At 36.2% G+C, this 24,798-nt stretch overlaps 1 long non-coding RNA gene across 3 annotated transcripts in view; it reads left to right on the top strand.

Annotated features, from left to right (window-relative positions):
- LOC140700568 (uncharacterized) overlaps positions 1 to 13,923 on the top strand; it is a 76,279-nt gene extending 62,356 nt beyond the window's left edge. For all 3 annotated transcript variants that reach the window (XR_012078977.1, XR_012078976.1, XR_012078967.1), the window contains one exon: positions 13,742 to 13,923. This is a non-coding gene — a long non-coding RNA (uncharacterized lncRNA). The remainder of the gene's footprint in view (positions 1 to 13,741) is intronic.
- The last annotated feature ends 10,875 nt before the right edge of the window (positions 13,924 to 24,798 follow it).

Here is a 24,798-nt window from a genome sequence, read left to right as displayed (position 1 = left end):
AAGAGTATATCATGGAGAGTGTGTGTTCATTATGTAGCATGACAATATAACTCTTGAAAAACATTCCATACCTACCCATGACATTTCATTTTCAATTAGATTATGTATATTCCCCCCTAAAAGAAATATAATAAATCAGAGGCCAACAGAACACCTGCAAAATATAGATGGGTTATAAATCCTATAGGTCCTCCAGGCCCTTGATATTTTTTAAAGGCTAATCCACTGGTGGCCTGTATCTTGTGGGTGTGTGAGTATGTGAAAAAAGTTTGAAAGTATAATCAGCCAATATTTGTCTTTACCTGAATTGCAGAGGAAGAATGAGAGGGGCAAGAAACATTAAGCCTTATATTTGCTTTTTAATCAATATAGTTTTATATTATTGTCTTCAGAAAATAAGAATGCATTTGCACATTACATGTTTAATTTAAAAACATATATTGAGACTATGTTGATATTTCAAGAAGGGTTTTGATCAGATAAATGATCTGCATAGATCATCTCATGATGAATTTCCTATTTTATTTTATGTTTATTAATTTGTATTTATTACTTATTTATCTTATTAAATTATAGTCAGTTACAATATGTCAATTTCTGATGTGCAGCATAATGTTCCAGTCATACATATATATAATATACACATATATTCATTTTCACTAAAGGTTATTACAAGATATTGAATATAGTTCCCTATGCTATACAGAACAAATTTGTTTTTTTATCTATTTTTATATACAATAGTTAATATTTGCAAATCACAAACGCCCAAATTTATCCCTTCCCAGTGCCTTTCTCCTTTCCCCTAGTAACCATAAGATTGTTTACTATGTCTATGAGTCTATTTCTGTATTGTAGATGAGTTCATTAGTGTCTTCTTTTTTCTTTTTTTTAGATTCCACATATGAGTGATATCATATTGTAGTTTTCTTTCTCTTTCTGACTTATTTCACTTAGAATGATGATCTTCAGTTCCAACTATGTTGTTGCAGATGGCATTATTTTATTATTTTTTATGGCTGAGTTGTATTCTATTGTATAAATATACTACAACTTCTTTACCCAGTCATCTGTTGACAGACATTTAGGTTGCTTCCACGTCTTGGCTATTGTAAATAGTGCTGCTATGAACATTGGGGTGCATGAATCCTTTCAAGTTAGAGTTCGCTCAGGATATGTGGCCAGGAATAGATTACTGGATCATATGGTAAGTCTATTTTTAGTCTTTTGAGTAATCTCAATACTGTTTTCCATAATGGTTGTACCAAACTACATTCCCACCAACAGTATAGGAGGGTCCCCTTTTCTCCACAGCCTCTCCGGCATTTATTGCTTGTGGACTTTTGAATGATTGTCATTCTGACTGGTATGAGGTGATACCTCATAGTAGTTTTTATTTACATTTCTCTGATAATTATCGATATTGAGCATTTTTTCCTGTGCCCACTGGCCATTTGTATGTTTTCACTGGAGAATTGCTTGTTTAGATCTTCTGCCTACTTTTGGATCAGGTTTCTTTTTGTTGTTGTTGTTGTTAAGTTGTATGAGCTGTTTATACATTCTGGAAATTAAGCCTTTGTCAGTTGCCTCATTTGCAAATATTTTCTCCCATTCTGTAGCTTGTTGTTTTGTTTGTTTATGGTTTCATTTGCTGTGCAATGAATTGGGTCCCAATTGTTAATTTTTGCTTTTTTTTCTCTCACCCAGTAGGCTGCCCTAGGAGAACATTGCTAAGATTTATGTCAGAGAAGGTTTTGCCTATGTTTTCTTATAGGAGGTTTATTGTGTCTTGTCTTGTATTTAAGTCTTTTAGTCATTTTGAGTTTATTTTTGTGTATGGTGCAAGGAAGTGTTCTAACTTCATTGATTTGCATTCTGCTGTCCAGTTTTCCCAACACCACTTGCTGAAGAGACTGTCTTTTCTCCATTGTATATTCTTCTCTCCTTTATCAAAGATTAATTGACCAGAAGTTTGTGGGTTTATTTCTGGGCTCTCTGTTCCATTGATCCATATGTCTGTTTTTGTGTCAATACCATCCTGTTTTGATTACTATATCTCTGTGTTATTGTCTGAAGTCTAGAAGGGTTATTCCTCCACCTTCATTTTTTTCCTTTACTATTGCTTTGTCAACTCTGGGTCTTTTGTGATTTAATATAGATTTAAAATTATTTGTTCTAGTTCTGTGAAAAATGTCATGGTAATTTAATAGGGGTTGCTTTAAATATGTAGATTGCCTTGGGCAATGTAGCCATTCTAACAATATTGATTCTTCCAATCCAAGAGCATGGGATATCTTTCCATTTCTTTAAATCATTTTTAGTTTCCTTAATTAACATTTTTCAGTTCTCCATGTGTAAGTCTTTCACTTCCTTGGTCAGATTTATTCCTACATATTTTATTTACTTTTTTGAATACAATTTTAAAGGGGATTATTTCTTTCCTTTCTGGATATTTCATTGTTAGGGTAAACTAATGATACTGATTTCTGTATGTTAATCTTGGACCCTACTCCCTTGCCAAATTCTTTTATCAGCTCTAGTAGTTTTTGTGTAGAGTCTTTAGGGTTTTATATATATATATAATCATATCATCTGCGTATAGTGACAATTTTACCTCTTCTCTTCTAATTTCTCCTTTGCTGTTCCCTGGGGGTCAGGTCCCACACTGACTTCCTTTTTCTTTCTTTCTTTTTTTTCCTACCAGTTTTGTGAGGATTTATTTGTATTTCTGATGTAAGGGATATTCTACCAAAGGTCAGTAGGTATTCTCTGTGATTTGCTCTGTATATAGGTGTAGATTTTTCTGTATTTCTGGGAGATGGTGAGCTAGGCATTCTACTCTTCTGCCATCTTGGTCCTGCAAGTTTTTTCTAAGGGCTTCCTCTGACCTCTGCAGCCCACTCCAACTGAGTATGAGACTAGAGTTATGGAGGATTAACACCCGCAGAAACTCCTCTCATTCTATGGCTGATGGAAGTTAGTGTATAAATACCCCAGCTCCCTCATATAACTCTGAGACACATGTTATCTCTCTACCAGTGCTTCCCTCTGCCAGTTCTCCCTCTACCATCTCTCAAATAAATTACCTCCACTTTAGTCTCAGCAATGACTGTTTCTGGTGTAAGCAAAACTAACACACCATTATAACTTTAATTGGTGTGAATGTTCTAGAATAATTTTTTCAAATTTACAGTGGTACACAATTCACTAACTAGAAAATACAGATTGGTATTAATGGTTCATTCTTGTTTGTTTGTTTGTTTTTTTAATGTGAGGGACTCTTTTTTGCAACAAATGTTTAGTATCTTCAAAAGAGAGGAGCTAGGTATTTTGTATGTACTGAATAAGAAAATGCAGATGCATGTCTAGTTTTGAGAACATTTTGAAATAAATTTGCTTATTTGAGTTTTTTTTTTCTTTCCTAATAAAATTGAGACTCTGTTAGGTCACAAATGTTACTTTGTTCACTATTGAATTTCCAGAGGTGAGAACAGGGACTGATGCATAATAAGTATTCAATACATATTTCTGAATAAATGAACAATATAGAAGCCCAAGAGTTCTTCTTTGTTTTGGGCTTAGCTACAGTAATTTGTGAATATGGCTGCATGAAAATATCTGAGAAATATTAAGAAAACACAAATCCTGGATAGCATCCCCCCAAATAGTAAATTGGGAGGTATAGAGTAGGGTCCAAGAATTTAGCTGTACCCATACATACATCCCATACATACATATATCTATATGTGCATGTGTATTTTGATTTTCTGTTTTTAAACAAGTATCTAATTATTATTTTAGCATTTCAAATATAGTAATATTTCTGCATAACAGCTTCTTACAAATGAATTGCTGATCAAAGGGAATGCATTTTACATGTTTGCAAAATAAGACATTGTCAAATTTCCCTCCAAAAATCCCAAATTTGAAATATATCAAGTTTAACACATAACAGATTCACACATGTAAGTCAGTCTGTTTCTACACTACCTGTAATTTTTCTTTGATCTACTCCTCTCTCCTCATACCTGTATCATATTATTTGAATGTCTAAGTGTATAATACATGCTATTATTTGGTAACACAAGACCTCATTATTATTCTACCTTTTAAAACATTTTCCAAGACCTCTTGCATATTTTCTTTTCATCTTATCAAGTTCTATGAAATTGTCTTGTTGGGATTTTAGCAGCTATTTAACTGAAATTTCAGTTTAATGTGGGGGAAATTAATATATTTACATTTATGTCTTCTCTTCCAAGAACATGGCATATCTGCATTAATTCAGATATTATTTTATGGCATCCCTGGTACTTGAGATAGTGACAATTGAATACAATTTGACTTCTGATTTACTGGAATAAAGAGTGTTTACATCCTCAACTTACTATTTGCAAACTGCTGGTAAAAGACAACCAAGAACATTTACATCCCATCACGTAGAGAAAAAGCGCAAGCTAATTAAAAAATAAAACACTTGTTTTTTTCTAAAATGCAGTTTTCAAAGACTCCAAATTATAAATCACTAAGAAGTTTTTTGTCTTCTGTTTTTATGGTATGAGGCATAGTTAAATTTTAATCTACATTTCAATATCCATTAGTTCTCCGAACAAAAACAATATATATCATTTTTGAATTTATTTGTTGATAATTCATGCTTTTATTACATAATTAATTTAAAGTAAATGAAACAGTATGCATCACTTGTTAAATGGGAAAAGTAAGAATTTGTCTTTATATAGTATGAATACTATTCAAGATTATATTAGCATCTGTATAATATGATATTTAATAATATATGAATCCCAAACCACTTGTATCTTAAATCACTTATCACACTAACTGAAAGTGATAAAATGATACAAAACAATGAAAGGAGGCTCAGGAGGTGATAGGTGATAGGAATGGGTGTTTTGAAAGATAAGCAACATTGGGATGTGTTTCTAGAACTTGCTTCCTGTTTCCTACTTTGGAGTTTAGGGTCTGGTGCTCTTTGTTTCTGCTCCTTGTTCTCTTTAGCTTTTCATTCAAAGTCTCCATCCCTGAGCAGAATGCTGAGAAACTGGAGAACAGGCTGGAAAGAAGTTGAAGAACTTGGCAATCATATATATATAAGTGTTTTTGAATGAATGAATGCTGCTGTTTTCCTTCAAAGTTTATGCTTTTGGGCTAAACATAGCAGTAACTTTGGCTACTTTGCATTCCTATCTAGTGACTTAATTTGAGTAACAGTATTAATATTTTATCAGGAAGTCAGCATTTTCTTTTAAATATGTACTTTTAAAGCTTTATTGAACTCAAACATAGAATTTATGATACCTTGAGGCTCAGATATTTTCCATTGGAATGGTGTTCCCTTTCTTTTACAAAAGTCAATCGGTGAATGGAATTCAAAACGCAGAACTTTCCTTTAGTGATATCTAGTGTCACTGTCATTGTTTGGAGAGTTCAAAAATTCATCCTCAGATACAGCTGTCTGGAAATCCACTGTCACCAAGGAGCCGTCCCCATTATTTGCATTACGTTATGAAGACGTCTAGTCTTGAGTCCTTTCAGTGTCCAACAGAAATTTTAGTATAAAAATTAAAAATGTTTGTTTTATATTTCACAAGAATTTTAGTTCTTTTACAAAGAAAAGTCAGAGAAAGCCTAAAGGCAGGTAGATGAATATATTAACTGTTTTCTCCCATTTTTTCCTTTTTCTTCCTCATGTTTAGGCTCTCTGCTTTAAAACCCAGGAAGAAAAATGTGGCAAATCAGAAAAAGTAGAAACCTGCAAGACTTCCTGGTTTTTGCATCCAAAAGACTAAGTGCTTTAAAAACAAAACAAAACAAAACAATAAAGTAAAGCAAAACAACAAAATCAGGGGTGGAATAAGATGAAATAATATGGAGCACTTTCTAAGAAGCAGAAGAAAGGGAAAGTGCTAACCTCAGTCTAGAAAATCATTTCCTGAGGATGTTGGGAGGGGAGGGGTATGTAGGTACCATAGAGGAGACAATACCTTGGCATTACCCTGAGAACATGGCATAACAGTTGGAGGTAATCAGCTGCTGTCTTAGGCCTAAGGGTCCCAATCTTTCCAAATGCTTGAGCCTCAAAAGTACTAGGGGAGTGACTCAGTGACAAACCCGAAAAGATCACATGAGTGAGGCTAAATGCATTTCATCCATAACCACTGTGGGCCAGTGGCTGAAGACTGCAATGAGCCATCCAACTCATGCCACTGGAATTGAGCCTAGGATCTCAGCATCACCCTGAGGGGGCAGCCCCAACAATAACTAAGGTTGCTTCCTTTAGAATACGGAGGGAATTCAAGGGAATAATTTGGTATTTTTCAGCACATATACCTCTGCAAATTCTAATGAATTTGACAGACACTTTCTCACCTGTGATTGCTGTACTTATTCTTACATAAGTCTAAAATTCTGAATATTTCTCCCCTTAAAACTGACCTCTTTTCCCAGCTGTTACAATGTTTGTGTATGTATTTGTATCAGAGAGCCTTTTCCCCCAGGCAGTGAGTAATGGGGTACAGGGCTATAATAATCTACCCCTTGGGCTGCCAGTAATGGAAATCAATTTGAACTACTTTACATAATAAGGGAAAATTCTTTATAAGGCTACAGGTGTGTTTGGGGGATTTGAGGGCATAAATGCAGGAGGACCTTTTTTTTTTTTAATGAACCCAGGACCTCATGCATGCTAAGCATGTGCTCTGCCACTAAGATATATCCATCCCCCATTGAACCTTGAAATGGGGCTGAAAACAGGAAATGGACAGACATTAGCAACTCTCTCTGCTGGCTTCTTTTGAATGTCTACCCTTCTCTTTTGTCCTCTTCTCTTCTTTCTTCTTTCCTCTCCTCCCCCTCCTCCTCCTTTTCTCTCTCTTTCTGCTTTTCCATCTCCATTGCAAAATCTTGCACTGAAGTTCCTCATTGGGATGCTGCAGCTGACTAGAGGGATCTAAGCCCCAAAATTTGGAAAGATAAAATTTGATGGGACAGGAGGCTTTTCTCAGTTCTAACACATAGGAATGTTCATGTTTTTCTCCTCATTATAATCCTGAGTCCTTCATGCAGACAGACCACTAACCATCCAGCATCACATCTTTCTTGACATAGCCAAAATGGCCTGATCTAGTGGCATGTATTCATCTAAGGCTGTCATGTAAGGCTCCCTATTTGAGTATTGAGTACTACATATAAGTGAAACTAGCTGAACATATACTTATAAGAAACACATAAAAGCTTACATGAAAGAAACATAAAGCAATTAAGTATATAGATTATGTCCATGGAATAAAATCTTTTCTTTTATTTCCCTTCCTTTTCCAAATCTTCCTCTATATGTACTTAATAGCATGCTTAACTTTCCTTTCTTCTTTCTTCTTCAGAACTAACTCCCAACCATATTTCTACTGGCCCCTTTCTTAAAAAAAAAAAAAGCTATGATTTTTCTCTTTGTAATGTAATGTAATGATATTTGACGTGAATTCTTGCCCATCTTGCCCATCTAACTTCCTGGCCCTCTTCCCGGTGCACAGGAGGCTAATAGAGCCTATTTGCTAAATCATGGCTTCATTAATCTCATTCCTTTACCTCTAATTTCACCCCCTTCACAATTTTAAATGGATCCTGAATTTTCCACTTCCAACTGATCTGCATTTTTCTTGGTTGTGTGCTGTTGAACAGCTGCTGTTTTCTCCCCAGAAGGGGGCGGGGGATGGTTTCCATGGAGATGGTGATGACTCTGCTCAGATATGGACCTTTCCAATATTCCTACTGCATTGGTAATTTCTAACATCCATTCCACGTGGAGCTTCTAAGTAGTTTCATTTCCTTTTGGCAATAATCTCATTGGAATCCTGGATCCAGAACCCTTTAATTGTCCCTGGTTTGTGGCCACCAACTTATTTAATTGACATCAAGGTGTATTTATTTGTCATTGACTCTTTACATGGTTGTGTGATGCAGAAAGCAATTGGAACAGGCACAATGCCTGTTATAAACAGGACACCTTGCTATTGTGCTTAAACCATAGTGGGCATGAAAAAAATGCTTATTGATTGATTTGTGGCAATATAAAGGAAACATTCAATCCCATTATACTGCTGCAGGGAAAAAACAGATTAAATGGGAATCAGTTTGGGAATGCTATTGGCAAATTCATTGCTTACGTTCTGTTTTAGTCATAGTGGAAGTGTTACAATATGCTGTTTTACAGATGATTTTGCCTAACTCCATTAAGAAAATTAATTCAGTAGTTTAGGCAAGACAGCTGGAATCATAGGAAAAGGTTGACTAGGAAAGGAGGCCATATTTGTTGAAGCACAGGTTGTTCAAAGAGTGAAAAAATGTAGAAGTGAAGAATAAGTAAAATTATAACTTACATTATAATCATTCATTTCTCCATTCCTTTATTCACTCAACAGATGTTCATTGAGGCCCTACCATGTGCCAAACACTGGTAGGCACTACAAATAAAATTGTGAGCAAAATATCATCTCTTCTCTGTGGAACTTACAGTTTAATGGAGGATACAAATATTAAGATTATAAAAACTCATAAGGGTATAATAATAAGCAGTAATAATATCTCTGAAAGAAAAGTACAGGATGATATGAAAGCTTAAACAGAAAGGCAGAATCTATACTGAGGTGTATGTGAGCAAAAGAAATCTAAAAGCTGAGTATGAACTGACTGGACAGGAGACAACCAACAGAGTGGGGTTTTAAGCAGAGTTAGCATTCCAAACAGTGCTTAACAACTGTTAATGTTTGGTGTTCACTTAGGGTATTTGAGGTACACCTCTAAGTACTCTACCATGAGCCATGTTCTAACATTACCTCCACATATGAAGAAATGGAATGCAAAGAAGTTAAGTGCAAGGTGAGAGAGAGGTGAGGCCAAGATTTAAAGCCAGGCAGTCTGAAACCAGAGCACATATACCTAATCATAACTCTAATTCTCTCCTGTGTGTGGAGGGGAAGACAACTGTAGATCTAGCTTTTTGTTCTAAAATTCAGTGATTTTATAGATATGAGACCTGGGCCCAAACAACAATGTTCCAATATTTGTTATCTGCTATGTAGACATAAAGTAAGCCAAGTCTATTTCTGCCAGTGGACAATGTAAATAATAAAGATCTCATGCAACTGTAGAAAGATGTGAGGGGCTGTCACTTGTAGGCTGTGCAAAGTGTTGATTGCCCATCATTATTTCCAGATGTCTTAAGTCTTGCTCTCTTTCTGTCCTTCCTCAGTAACTGATATAAATACAATACTATATTTTAGCAATGATCTTGTATATGTAGAATATGCAATCTGAAACACATCCCTATCGTATTTTTTGTGACTGGGTAAAGTTTTTGAAGTCATCAAAAGCCAGAAAACACTAATAATTTTTTTGATTCCCTAAGAGCTGGAGCTGGAGCTGGAGTGATAGACTGGGACTGTTGTCATTTAAACTCGGGCTCATGCATGCTCAGGACAAATATGTGATCTGGGTTGAGAGGCGGGAAATCCCAGTTTGATATTGATTATGTTCATACCATGTGGGTGAATGAGGTCACAAGATGGAAATACTCTCTTTGGTTGTAAAAAAAAAAAATTACCAATAATTAGTTTTAAAAGTTCAATAGAAATAAGATATCTAAATGTGATACTTTGTACTGTGTTTATTACCTGTGACATACCAACTGAAATTTTGGCATACAAAACAAAACAAAAACAGAAATTAGGTTTACCTAGGCACTTAGACGTGGAATAATATGTACCTGGATTGCATTCAGAAGAGTTAATTTGGAGAACTCAAGCCCTCCCATCCTTTCCCTGTTCCCATAGTTGACGTTTTAGGCCATTATGTCCTAAGTGTTTGGATGTTTGCTTGTACTCCCCCACTCATTTGGCCTAAGAATAGACATATCCTAATATTGCTATGGGTCTCTTTTGGATAAGCTAATAGTTTAATTGTATTTTAAATTGATTTTTAGTGCCCAGAGGTTCCCTAAGTGAATTTTCAAAATCTAGAAAATGAATATAGGTCTGCATTATAGCAGTGAAGGGTTCCCCCTTTATTACACTGATGTGTTAGAGTGCTGTTAAGAAGTCTAATTGCTTAATGTTTCTAACATGCCTTAAGAACATTAACTATAGGATTCAGACTGAAAACAAAATATATCTTGACATATTTTTAAACACATTATCTACTTTTGAATATATGGCACAAATATATAATTTGATATGCTTTTATATATAAAATATTGAGAGAATAATTAAAATTGCCATCTGGCAAACTACTGATAGCTTGCTTTACATTTTGTACCATATAAAACTTTCTCTACATTATCAAAAACTCTAAACTCAGTTTGAGCTTCACAGTACCCCTATGAAAAAAGCAAGATTAGTAATACTAATTTGTTGACTAGTGAGGAATTTACGTTCAGGAGAGGAGAATACGTTTTGCAAAGGATGCAGCTACAAAGTTGGGGGTCTTAGTGCTCTTTCTACTCTACTGCCAAACAAGCAAGTTACATATATTTTGGAAAATTTTGTATTGGATCAATTCTTTCCAAACATCAATTTGACTACCATCAAGAATAATCTAGAAATAATCCATCAAATATCTAGCTGAAGCTCCATGTCAGAGAGGACTATGCCTTTTGGATAACAAATAAGCCACTACCAAACTAACTGTTTATGGAACTTTGGTGGAGCTTTGTTTTATTGGTTGTAAGTGATAGAAATCCAATCAAACTGACTTAAGCAGAAAGAGAATTGGTTGATTCCCATACCTGCTAATTCCAAAGATAGCGCTGTCTTCAGTCTTGGTTGAATCCATGGGTTCAAAGGGTGCTATTAAGATTCTCTGATCCCCTTCACTTGGTTCAGGCTTCCTCTGTATTTGGCTTTATTCTCAGGATGATTGTGTTTGTATGGCAGCCAACATAACTACTGGGAGATCTAAAGCTTTCATTATATTTTCAGTTTGACATTCCAGAAGAAAGTAGCACTTTTGGGGAAGACACTGGACAGCTGGATGATATGATTACTGGTGAACCAATCACTGTAGTCAGGGAGATAGAGTGCTTTAAAGGGACAGGCTTGGGACATGTGACAATATCAGGAGCAGGATTTTGTGAAGTCATCCCCATCAACCAAAGCTGCTCTACTTTTATCTGTTTTATTTGTTGAAATCCTTTGGATTTTGTTTGAAGAAATGGTTCTATGGCTTCAAAAACTTGTCAATTACCACTTTAGAAGAATGTTGCCTAAAACTAAATAGTTAATTCTGGCTATTTGATATAATAGAAGATATTTAGGATATGAAACTGGGAGGCCTGGGTTTGATTTTTGGCTTTTCCACTTACTAATCATGTGCTTTTGTGCGGAAAAATTGAGTCTCAATTTCCTTGCCTGTCAAATGGCCTAAAAATAAAAAAAACTTGTTAGAATCCAATGGAACAATGCACATGAAAGTGTTCTGCAAAGTTGTATTGCTGCTGTTTCAGTTGTTATTTATTTTATTAAAATTGAAGCCGTGTATCATTGCAAGTTCTGAAATAGATGGAAACAGATGACACAGTCAAAAGGAGTAACTGGAGATCATTTTAATAGTAGAATGTTTACAAAGATGTGGGCAAGGAGTCAGCAAGGCAGAAACACCCTGGGACTGTCAAGCATAGGAAACCACTACCTCCCCTGAGCCTGAAAGGGCAAAGAGGATGAAGAGCTGCTAGAACACAGTGAGAACTAGAGCTACATTAAGGGCTGCCAAGCAGAACCTGTGGCTTTAAGTAGAGAAACATAACCAATGGCAAACCACAGCTCAGCAAGCGATGAAAGGATAAAGACCCCAGCCTTGCTCTACTCTTTCACTCCAGTCTCCTCATGACACTTTTCATTGGCCAAACCCAAGTGGGATCTAGAGGGCAAGGGACCCTGGTGATGCACTCCTTAGGGGTCAGACTCCTGGGTCACAGAACTAGGTTGGGGAGGGTGGTGAAAGGGGGTGAAGGAAGAAATGAAGAATATGTGGTACAACTCCTTTTTCACTTTAATTGGTTTATCTTATTTAAGAACATCGAATGCTTTAGCATTTCATTTAGTTTCTAGTTCATTAGAATTGAGTGATTATGAAAAATACTTAAATATGGGTTCAATGAGAAATGTTGCTTACTTTAAAGCTTGACTTATTTTATGATCTGTATATGTGGTCTTAAAGAGTAGTCTAAACATTCTTCAGTGTCCTGTGAAATTCCATCTTCGGTGGTTAGGACCATCTCTCACTGTGCTTGTGAAACCAATGCAGGGTAAGCTGTGTAGTTTTCTATAGCAATATTTTCAGTTGCACTTTAAATTGAGTATTTCAAATAAGGATTTAATTTAGGTTTAATGAGGGAGTTATTATATGTTAATTAAATATAAACTGATTATTATGAATATCTATTGGGGCATAACAATCTTTTTTATTAAGATGAATATCTCTTAAACAATCAAAGCTTAGTAAATATGCTACTAATAATTAGTTTTAAATTAATATTCAATTGAAAGAATACATCTAAAGGCACCACCTTGAGTATAATGTGGTTATTACCTATTAAATATCAATGGATTATTGAGAATATGGTTATTGAGTTTTGACTCATAGATCTTAATAAACTGCTAGTTGTGCCTAAATAAGTCTCCATAAGTCAGCTAGTATTTAATTAACAGAAGTATTTATAGCATGGCATTTACATTAGCATATTTATAATCAAATAAATAATATAACTCTTTTATTAAATCTAAATTAAATCCTTGCCAGAGGCATTTAAAAAGGAGTGAAACCACATTGGCTTTGTGGTCTTTAATATTTATTACATGATTTTTAAACTTTACTAATATATTAAACAACGTGATTCGTTATCTAGGGATATTATGAAATTGCACATACTCTATTTAAGGTGAAAAATATTTAGGTTAAACTAGATAAAATAATTCTCTAAACCTCTTATTTTGGTCCATTGTAACTAGGCACAATTATGGGAAACAAACTATGTCATTATAGTTGGCTACATTTACTGTTGTTAAAGAAATTTAACCAATATGAGCAGTTGATAGGGCTGGTATTGTGGCATGTGAGGTGTCCACAAAAGCTTCTGTAAGCAAGAGTTTGGATGCCAAGTTGCACCCACAAGGAGAGAAGCCCTGAGCGGGTCCTGTACACAGTTAGTTGTATGTGCACAAAAATAACACTGCTTATCACTCCGCAGACAAATCGGCAGTTGTCTTGCACAGTTAAAAATGGAGCATAATTTCCTCTCAAGAGTGAGGAATAAATTCCAACTAATTTTATTTCAACATTGAAATGTCATAATTAAGTGTCTTTTTTTCACACAAAGAAGCTAAGGATGCAAAGAGAGTGTTGAGGTCAGCCTCATCTCTTCTGAGGAGTCTGGTTAGCTTTTCCCTCATCCCTGCTCCAGGTGGAGGGCTTGTTTTAGGAAAACTGGTCATTCCATTTTCTCCTGGGGAAAAAAAGATCTTTGACTCTGAAGACATTTATTTCAACACCAACACTAGGAAATAATTCTGTGAGGATGTTAAAAATATGATGTTGATTTGTGGATTTGTGTTTATGCTGGCCAAAGAAATCAAGGAATGGCTACTAATAGGTGGGCCCAAGGTATGGATGAAGGACTCTACAGTCTATTTGGTGCTGGTGGGACTCCTACCTGCTTATGCGTTGTCCTTAGGTTGTTGTGAAGTGAAGGAGACATGGATGATAATGGTGGTGATAATCAAGTAGAAGAAGAAGAGGAAGAGGGAGAAAGAGAAGGAGAAGGAGAAGAGGCAGGGGAAGAAGAGGAGGAAGAGAAGAGGAAGATGAAATAGGAGAAGGAAGAGGAGGAGGAGCAAAAAGGGGAGAAGACGATGAAGAAGAAGGTGACAGAGGTTTACGTTCATTACATTTATGGGGTGCCAGACAGACTTTCTGTCTGCTAGGCTGTGTTCTAATTGTCTTTGTGTGGATTGTGTTCATTTAATAACTTGTTCTCCTTTCACAGGATATTAAGGATGTCTCTCTCTTTCTCTCAGTAATGTCTTCTTCCAAGATCAATGACCATCAGGTAATCCTCTGAAAATCATCATGCCTTTGCCAATTTTGTGTCCAAGTCATTTTACAAGGACAAGGTGCAGAAAGAGGCAGGAGGATGGATTAGGAAAAGCCATGGTCTGGAAATCTGCTGTCTTGATTTCTACTCTCACTTTTGCAGCTAACTAGCTATATAACTCACCAGATTCTTTATATATGAAATAAGGGGTTTGGATCTCAGATCTCAAAATCTCTTCTAGTGCTAGACTTGTGTCCATCCTTGTGGACACTAGACATTAGGTTGATCACACTTATTGCTAGAATTTGGAACATAAAATACCTTTAGAAATGTTAGTCTAACCATATGTTATTGTTCAACAGAAGCTAGCCTTTTATTTTTTTTTCTGTAACATTAAAACTTTATATGTGTCCTGAAGGGATAAATGAAGATTAGCGTGGAATCTGTGCACTTAATGTCTCAGAGGAGTTCAATTACTTTCCATTCCATGTACAACAAAGGGAAAACTATTAGGATATGGAAAGCTCAGCATTTTGAAGGAGGCTGAAATGTAGCAATCATGCTATTCTACTTTTATGTATCATATTTCTCTCCAAGATCTATTGATAGAATCTTTCAAAATTTAGCTCCTGCAGAAATAGGAATGTTGATTCTTTGGTTCAGCATTATAGATATGAAGTTTTCCGCTTAACTTTGTCTCTGCTAATGATGTGCTGAAACGGGGTTCTTTAAGAAGGTAGGTGACTAAGAGCGCTTTCCTAGATAGTTAAACCACTTGGATCAAATTCCCAGTGTCAGGATTAGCTTCTTTATGTACAGAGGCAAGAAAACTATGTGAACAGAAAGCTATGAGATCCTCACTACCCAGAAACTGGGTGTTTCAGTTCCAGACTACATGGCTAAGGAGATGAGGGAGGAAGGAGAAAGCTTAGATAGAGTCTTACTGGGAGACAGAGACAGCAGGTTGGAATCAGTTTCTACCTTGAAATTTGGCTTTTGCATTTTTATTTCTTTTCATATCTCTGTTAGATAACTTCTTTAAGCGTCTCCTTCAGTATCACTGTACTCTGAATTATAGTTTCAACTAGTGGTGGATGAACACCACTATCAGTTTAGATATCTTATTCAGAAATCAGATTAAGGGTTTACACATGCATTAATTACACTAGCATTTCTCTTTGGCTGCTTCTCTTTGCGCTTATATCTCAATTTATATCATGGTACTTTCTCAAAGTATAAGATGAGCTTTGCCAGAGATATAGGAAATCCAAGCTATAATTTAGTTTTTAAACCATGTATGCTAATATAATGTTTGTACAGCTACCATTTCAGTTACAAAAAGTGTTTAAAATTAACCTGCTGTTTAAAAAAAAAATTGCTCAGCTTGGGCCTGTTTGCAGCTTTCATGATTGAAATGCATGTGCGATTTTGCATATGTTATTCCGTAGTGTATTTGTTTTTGTGGATTGCATGGAATCTACTGGAATTATCTTGGAAGTTGAACATAAAAAATAGACATAAAAATTATCCTCTCATCTAATTCCCAAAGAAAATAGGACACTGCATTTTCTTAGAGGTCAGTCAACAACTACGTACTCATTTTAAGTGCAAAGCTTCACTTGATCTCAACAACTTATATTGCCTGTATCTCAAATACGTGATATTAAATGACTTGATCAAACAGCTTGTCTGGTAAAAAGCAGATAAACCTCTCTCTAAGTGGTGAAGATGAACCTACTTTGAAAACACATTTAGAAATCAACCCACAAGATCAAGGTTATTCCAATGTAGCTTGAGTACAGGAAACAGATAAAGAGAGTCTTGAGGAAGAGAGACAAGAAAGCTCTTGGAGTGATTGAGGAGAAAATTAAAACACCCAAAGTAAAGCACAATCTTGTGTTACATGACTTTTGCCTTTGTTGCAAAGGCCTTTCCTTAAAACTATTGCATCCAGATTTCCTAATTTTTTCCTAACACACTCTTTCCAGGATGCATGTTCTACCCATCGCCTTTGTGTTTCTCCGAGGCTGTCAATTATTCTGCATGTTCCTTTCTTATCTGGAGTGAGAACACACTTTGATTAACCTCTCTTAACCCATTCAGAGTTCGTCTCTTCTGTTTGTCTTACTGTGACTTAATTCTTCTTGCCTATGTCCACTTGGATGATGGATACTTTCTTCCATTTGCTGTAAGCCAGCCCTCTCATTTTACATCTGGGAATCATTCACATGCAAGGTTGAGAAGAGATTTATAAGATCTTAATGCAGTAATTCAAAAGGTGTACTGCTGTCAGATACTTGATTTTCATGGGAATAACAAACAAGTTCGCCTTGTTATAAAAGAAAACAAGATAAATGTAGGTTTAATCTTGACTTTAAACTCTTTGTTTTGTTGTCACCTTCACAGTTATGTTAAGGTTAGTTCAATGGTCCCTGGGGTTTAGAGAGAGCATTCGGGGGTCTTATATTTACATCAATATTTGAATTTAATTATACAATTTTCCAAATGCATAGGATTTGTTTGTTCTGCGAAGATAAATGGGGTCAGCCCCAGTTTCAATTCTTCTGAGTAATTCCTTCCTAATACATTTCAGCTGAATCCACTGTACTGGAATCTGTGGACTGAAGCAGGTGGAATATAAAGTTCAATATTCCTTACATAGTGGGCCTTAAAATTTAGCCACTTATCCAAACTGAGTCAGGTTCATCCAAGGGTCAGGTGACCCCTACAATGATGTTATTACATCCTCCTTCTTCATTCTGTAGCTCTGAAGGTGGTCATTTAAGTATTCCTCATTTTCTCTATATTCATTGCCAAACTTAGCCTAAATCACCATCACTTGAACTATGGTAGCATTTTTTTCACTTCTATATTGTTTTACCAATTATTCAGATGTTAGCTTTGAAGTCGCCAGGACCTGGGTCTGTTTTTTGTTCCCACTGTATCCTCGATGCCAAGAACAATGAATGAGCTATGTTAGGCATAACATACACACTGGATGAATTCAACATGTATTTGCTGAATTTCTCTTAAAAAAAAACCCTTATTAAAAATATTGTATACAGTCTTCTAAACAAACCTATCTTCTCCCAGTTTAGACTTCTAACCTCTGTCATTTCATTTTCTCTAAACTTTCACTTCCTTAAATGCTGAAGCTAAGTAATACATCTGAATGAAACTCTTTGCTCTTTATTTTCTGCAACACTCTTTTTTGTCCTCTCCCCATTTTCTATTTGTCATTTTTCACCTATCATTCAGTTTTTAACTTAGAGCTAACTTTCCTCATCTCATTACTGAGGTAGATATTTCTTCAATGTTTACCCACCGGAATCCAATTCTTCTGCTTTGTATGTTTCTCTCTCACTTCAGTGTATGTTTCCAGAGGACAGAGACCTTATCTCGCTCACTGCTATATTCCCAGGCCCTAGTAGATGCTCAGTAAATACCCATGGAAAGCTGAGCAGATGTCCTCAGATTCTCCTCATGCCATCCATCATGTTGGCCCAGTGCATTGAGCCAAGATTTTGCCTTAATCCCTGCTTCTAGGTTATGGGCTGTACTACCTTATATTTGCTAGTCTTCCTTCTGGGGTCAAAAGCTTCGTTCTACTCCCAGCAGAAGGATTGGGCTTCCATTCCCTAAGGATAGAGCTTTAACATAAGGAAAACATGTCTGCTTGACCTCTGTGCTCTATCCACTTAATCAGAAATCCCCATGGCTAACTCTTTCTGGATTGTGTCTGAGGCAAATATAATGCCTAGTCTTCTGAAACAGATCTTGTGGCTGTAACTCAATAATCATGGTTCTTCCTCAAGCCTCAGGTAACAATACACAGAGTGGAAAGGAATTTCTTGGAGAACTCATTAGTTCTCCACCATGGCTGTGCATTTGAATCAGCTGGGAAATGTTTGAAATGCACAAATTCTGGCTCAAACACAGATGTAATGAATTAAAACTTTTCTTGGGTAGGGCTCAGGAACTTAAAGTTTTAAAAATATCCCCTGGTGATTTTGATACACAGCCAGGATTGGAAATCACTGATCCTTATTTTTATTTTCTACCTGAAGGACCACTCCTATAAATCCTGCACTAGAAAACTATAATTACATTTCCCCATAGTTTAAGAAAAAATAGGGTCTAATTTTTCAAGAGAAAGAGAGATAAAAAGTATATGTGAGATAAAATTCAATCAAGATACCCTAGGAAATGAACCAAAACTCAAACAGTCAAGGGACAAGGATACTCTCCATTTTTTTCTAAGGATAAAAACCAGAGTTTCCAGTGGCTTCTGCGTTCCACCTCATTTGTTCATTCATTCACTAACAATTATTTATCGAGTGCCTATCTTGGACCAGACACTATTGTAGGTTTTAGAAGCTAAAGAATGAGCAAAAACTGACAAAATTCCTACTTTCACAGAGCTTATAAGTGGAGGTTAGGGACCAAGAAATGAATAAACACAGAAACAATGACTTTTTCTTGAAATATTAAGTTCCTAGAAAAAGAATAAAGCAAAGTGAGGGGGTGAGGTGAGGCTATTTTATCTTGGGTGATTAGGGAAGAAAGACTCTTTAAAAAGGTGGCATTGAGTAGAGAGGCCTCAATGAGGTGAAGATGAGAGACAGGTAGGAGACAGCCGAGAAGGTGTGGTGGAGAAGACTAATCTCAAAGGAATCTTGGCGGCAGCAGTGTGCATGGTACTTTCACGGAACAGCAACATTAGGTAAGTCATTTATCCTTCTGAGCTCCCATTTTTCTCATTTGTCCAATGAGAATGATAATTTTGTTTTGCCCATCTTTAAGTGGAATGCCGTGTGTATTGAATTAAGCAATGTACATTAAAAAAAAAAACTTTGTCGAATCAGATGCATCATACAAAGGGAATCTATCATGTGTTCATAAACTGAAGCTGATCAATGTTGCCTTCATCCAGAATAAGAAAGCACAATTTTAGATACACTAGAGCAGAAAGGAACCTCGGGAAATCTTTTTACTTTCTCTAGGCTTTTAAGTTAGAGTGATATTATTGACCCATTTTTCAGATCACACAATTTCATCACGGAAAGGTTAAGTGACTTGATCAAGGTGACTGCTAGTTGGGACTGAATGGAGTCTGATAACTCAGTTTTCTGCTTTCTAAGGCAGTGCTCTTTCTACGAGGTTCTTTTTTGATATTTTATTCAGTCATTTTGTCTAAGTACTTTCTAATATGTTTAAACATCAAACTCTGGTGAAGAAAATGAAATCCAGTCTTTCAACAGGCACTGTCCAGACTTAAAAGGGGAGATGGAGAGCCTTCTGGTACCATTGTTAAAGTCATAAATATCTCTCTTGCCGAATTAGCACTGGGGCCGCAATCCTTGACTTCAGAAAATGGCTTCTGCAGCCGGGCCTTCCATCAATGCGAAGTGACATATATCATCCCCCAATATGGATTGGCCAACATAAAAAAGCTCCTTTGTGCGCAAATATTGAGACGTTTTACTGAGAAATGGAACTTGAGAAATTGCCCAATGTCATCCTTCTTCCAGCCCCTGCTACCACCACCTTCCCCCCTCCTGCGGGGGAAATAGTTATACATGACTTAGTCTGAGAAAGCTGTGGTTTCGGAAAACTCCATTGGTCTGAAACTAGGTGAGCTGTCTGCATGATTTTGGGGGGATTGAAGTTGGCATTGAAATCCCTGCAGGGAAAGGTCCTAGAGAGCAGGTATCACATTGGTTTATCCTGCATAGAGCTTCGTTGAGCAAATCTCATAGAAAGGGTAGCATAATAATGTAATCTCTTTGTGCAAGAACTGGTCAATTTGGAGAGCTGTCTTAACTCATGCTGGCCACTTTGGGACCTCTGAGTAAATTATTGCCTCACTGGGAGAAGCTGGCTCATTAGGCTGCCACATATATAGCAATGATAGCTTTATATTTCCATTCCCGGGAATGTTTGATAGATATTAATGGACTCTATTAGAGACTGGAAGCAGGAAGGATGTCTATTAGAAAGATAGCCCTTTATTTCATTTCTACTGGCTGTGCTTTTGATCCCTCGGCTGTGCAAGAGGAGCAAACACATTCACTGAATACCTACTGTGTGCTGGTAATAGTTGCATAGTTTTCTCATGGAATTTTACTGATAGTCTCTCTTTTATAAATTAGAGTATTAGGCTTTTCCAGAGAAACAGAACCAATAGCATATATAAATACATATATGTGCATGTGTGTGTGTGTGTATGTATAAAAATACATGTATAAATATTTATTATAAGGAATGGGCTTATGAAATTAGGGAGGCTGACAAATTTCAAAATCTATAGTAGGCAAGTTAGAGACCCAGGAGAACAGATGATGTACTTTCAGTTTGAGTCTGAAGGTCTGAGAACTAGGAGATCCAATGCTGTAAGCTTCAGTCTGAAAGCCACCAGGCTTGGGAACCAAGAAGAGTCCATGTTTTAGTCAGAGACCGAAGGTTAAAAAAGACCCATGCCTGGCTTAATAGTCAGGCTAAAGGCGATCCTTCTTACTCAGCCTTTTCATTCTGTGCATGTCTTCCATTGATGAGATGGATCCCAGCCAATGTTAGGGGTGGAAACCTGCTTTACCTACCCATGCAAATGTTAATCTCCACCAGAAACACCCTTGAAGACACACCCAGAATAATTTGACCAAATATGTGGACACTCTGTGGCCCAGCCAAGATGACACATAAATTTAACCATCACAGGCCCAGAGGGAAAAGAAACTTGCTTAAAGACACATGGATGTATGTGAACATATTTCTGTGTCTCAAAGCTTGACTCTGTCTCTTGCACCTTACTACCCCTTACCACTTCCTAACTTGTCTCTCTATGTTGAACAGTAGATGTTTTAGTAGCATGATTTTTATTTTCTAAAGACTTCATGTATTACCCTTGCAACTTCATTTGTCACTTTCCTCCAGTATTCAAATTCCAACTCATTTAAGCTCATATTATTGTTAATTATGTATTTATAATCAATTGTGTATATATGACTGTGACTTATAAAATAAATTCTCCTAGAATTCCCTAGAGTGAATGGGTCATCCGTCCTCTTGGAACTATGACTGATATATCATGGAAAATCAGCCCTATCAGGGATACACCATTACTGCCCTATTTTTATAAATGAGGAAAGCAGTTTGGGCTTCAGCAATCTGCAGAAGATCACAAATCTTGTGACTAGAATAGCTGGGATTGGAATACTAGAAGTCTAGCTTTTGAGACCATGCTCTTAACCACATAATACTTTAATTAAAAAATCCATGTTCCAAATGAACACTCTGCTTAGAACAACAGCCTAGTTCAAGCTCCCTTTCCCTCTAAAACAGTCCAATTTTAGTTTACCGCTTTTGTTTTGTGATCTTTACTCCTCAAACGTCTTGAGGATCATCCTTAAATCCGATGCTTGTATACTTGTACAGCCAAAGAAAGAGGATACTCATTGTTCAGCGCAGAGACCCAGTAGTTCCCTTTTTCAATTCTCAGTAAGTAGCTCGGTCCTGGGAACATGATACATGATTTTTTTTTTGAAGTAGAGTTGATTTATACAATGTTGTATTAGTTTCTGGTGTAAAGCATAGTGATTCAGTTATACATATATATTCTTTTTCATTATAGGTTATTACAAGTTAGTGAATATAGTTCTTTGTGCTACACAGTAGGACCTTGTTGTTTATCTATTTTGTATATAGTAGTTTGTGTCTGCTAATCCCAAACTCCTAATTTATCCCTCTCTCCCACTTTTTCCTTTGGTAACCATAAGTTGGTTTGGTATGTCTGTGAGCCTGTGTCTATTTTGTAAATAAGTTCATTTGTATCATTTTAAAGATTCCATATAAAAACGAGATCATATGTTAATTGTCTATGTCTGACTTCCTTCACTTAGTATGATAATCTTTAGATCCATCCATGTTGCTGCAAATGACATTGCATTCTTTTAATGGCTGAGTAGTATTCTATTGTATACATATAACACATCTTCTTTATTCAATCATTTGTTGATGGACATTTAAGTTGCTTCCATGTTTTGGCTATTATAAATAGTGCTGCTGTGAACATTGGGGTGCATGTATCTCTTCAAATTACAGTTTTCTCTGGATATATGCCCAGAGGTGGGATTATTGGGTCGTATGGTAACTCTGTTTTAATTTTTAAAGGAATCTCCACACTGTTTCCTATAGTGGCTGCACCAAATTAGATTCCCAACAACAGTGTAAAGGGTTCCCTTTTCCCCATATCCTCTCCAACATTTATTGTTTGTGGACTCTTGAATGATGGCCATTCTGACTGGTGTGAGGTGATATCTCATGTAGTTTTGATTTGCATTTCTCTGATAATTAGTAATGTTGAGCATCTTTTCATGTGCCAATTGACCTTCTGTATATATTCTTCAGAGAAATGTCTATTTAGGTCTTCTGCCCATGTTTTGGATTGGATTGTTTTGTTGTTGTTGTTGTTGATTTGTATGAGCTGTTTTTATATTCTGAAATTGAGTCCTTGTGAGTCACATCATTTGCAAATATTTCTTCCAGCCTGTAGGTTGTCTTTTTGTTTTGCTCATGGTTTCCTTTGCTGTGCAAAAGCTTGTAAGTTTAATTAGGTCTCATTTGTTTATTTTTGCTTTTGTTTATATTGCCTTGGGAGGCTGACCTAGGAAAACATTTCTGATTTATGTCAGAGAATGTTTTGCCTATATTCATGATACATTCTTAGTAAATTTTTGCTGATTGATTCAAAGGTTCACTTACTCTCTGTAAAGAACTCAACAAGGAATATCTTCTTGAATATGTCAGAGTATGGAAAGAAGCAGGCTGCTATGGTTGAGTGGCAAAATCATGGGTCTGAGGGCAATACTTCCTTCCCGGTTATGTGACGGGATGAGCCACTTAATTTTTTGTAAGTGTTTCACAGTTATTTCCATGAGGCCAACAACCATCTTGTGCTCCTTGCATCTAGCTTGGACCTTGGCATCTATTAGACACTAGAAAAATATGTTTTAAATGGATAAATAAATGCATATTTAAAAAATAAACTTTACTTTTTAGAAGAGTTTTAGATTTACAGAAAAATTGTTAAGATAGCAGAAAGAGTTCCTACATCCCCCACATCCAGTTTCCTCTATCACTAACATCTTACATGAGCATGATACATTGGTTACAATTAGTGAACCAATATATTATTAGTTCCACACTTTATTAAAAATCCATCCTTTATTCAGATGCCCTTAGTTTTTACCTAAAGTGACTTTTTTGGGGGGGAGGTCCAGGTGCCTATCCAGGATACTACATTACATTTTGCTGCCATGTCTCAGACTTTCTTTGTTCTGGATGCCCTTGACAGTTTTGAGTAGTGTGAGTCAGATGTTTTGTAGAAAGTCCCCCTACTGGGATTTGTCTGATGTTTTTTCTCATGATTATCCTCTGGTTGTGGATATTTTCATCACATCATATCAAGGGTACATGCTATCAAAATGACTTATCACTGTTGGTGTTGACCTTGATCACTGCTGCTAGGGTAATGTTTGTCAGCTTCCTGCACTGTAAAGGTTTCTTTCTTTCCATACTTTGAAAGAAAAGTCACTATGCTCAATCCACACTTGAGGAATGACAGTTACCAACCACCTTCCTGAGGGCGAAGGAGCTACGTAAATGATGTGGACTTCTTCTGCATGAGAGATTTGTCTCTTCTTCCTCATGTATTCAGTTATTTATTTATTTTTATCAGCATGGACTCATGGATATTTATTTTATTCTTTGGGCTATAGTCCAATAGTACTTTAGTTTATTGCTCAAACTTTCCCAGCTTTGATCCTTGGGAGCCCCTTTGATTGGCTCCTGTGTCCCTCTGACATAACTTGTCATTGTGGTTTGATTTTTTTTCCCCAGAATATCCTTGCTTTCTGGCACTACAAGATGCTCTAGGTTCATTTTGCATATTTCCTAACTCAGTCTTAGAATCTACCATTTCTCCAAGAACTCTGGCTTCCTTTATTGGAAATGATATTAGAAACTGAGATTTGGGCACAAGGTACCTTCAGTAAGTGTGTCTTTAATGAGAAGAAAGGAAGAGTGAACATTTCCTAAACAACAATCCCATGCCACCGAAAATGCCAGTGATTGAATGTACCTTGAATGTGCCATCCACTGGATGGCATGGAGGAGGTGTTTGTGTCTTCACAACGTCCTTCTAATCCTTCTGGCTCAAGGAGAAAAATTCCGTTTGATCCTACTAATCTCAAACTTGGAAATTTACTTTCCTAACAAGGTAAGTGACCCTCAGGCACTGAGCGTCACGTAAGCAAACACATCTAGCAAGAAACTATTCATATTGGGTTTTTTTTTTAGTTATATTCATTTATATTGTCATCTTCAGTTATGGAAAGTTCAACTAATTTTCTATTAGTAATAACAGTATATCCTTTCCTCCTAAAGCATATTAAGTAAAAAATGAAAATACATTTACAGAAAAAAACAATAGTATGTCAGTGGTTGGAGCAATGTGAACAAAGTGATGAATGAATGATTGAGTGTGGACAAAAAATGGAAGGGATAATTTTGAAAATCTCTTGAAGGTCTAGAATTTGAGGGTCTATGTCAGCTAGTATCTACTAGCTCACACCCACAGCTGTGTGCAACACTTAGGAGTGGATTATTTTGAAATCTGAATCACAGATAGAAAGACAGAA

Source organism: Vicugna pacos, chromosome 2, assembly GCF_048564905.1.
Source record: "Vicugna pacos chromosome 2, VicPac4, whole genome shotgun sequence".
Classification (NCBI taxonomy): Eukaryota; Metazoa; Chordata; class Mammalia; order Artiodactyla; family Camelidae; genus Vicugna; species Vicugna pacos.
This window is presented reverse-complemented; position numbering and strand designations above follow the sequence as displayed.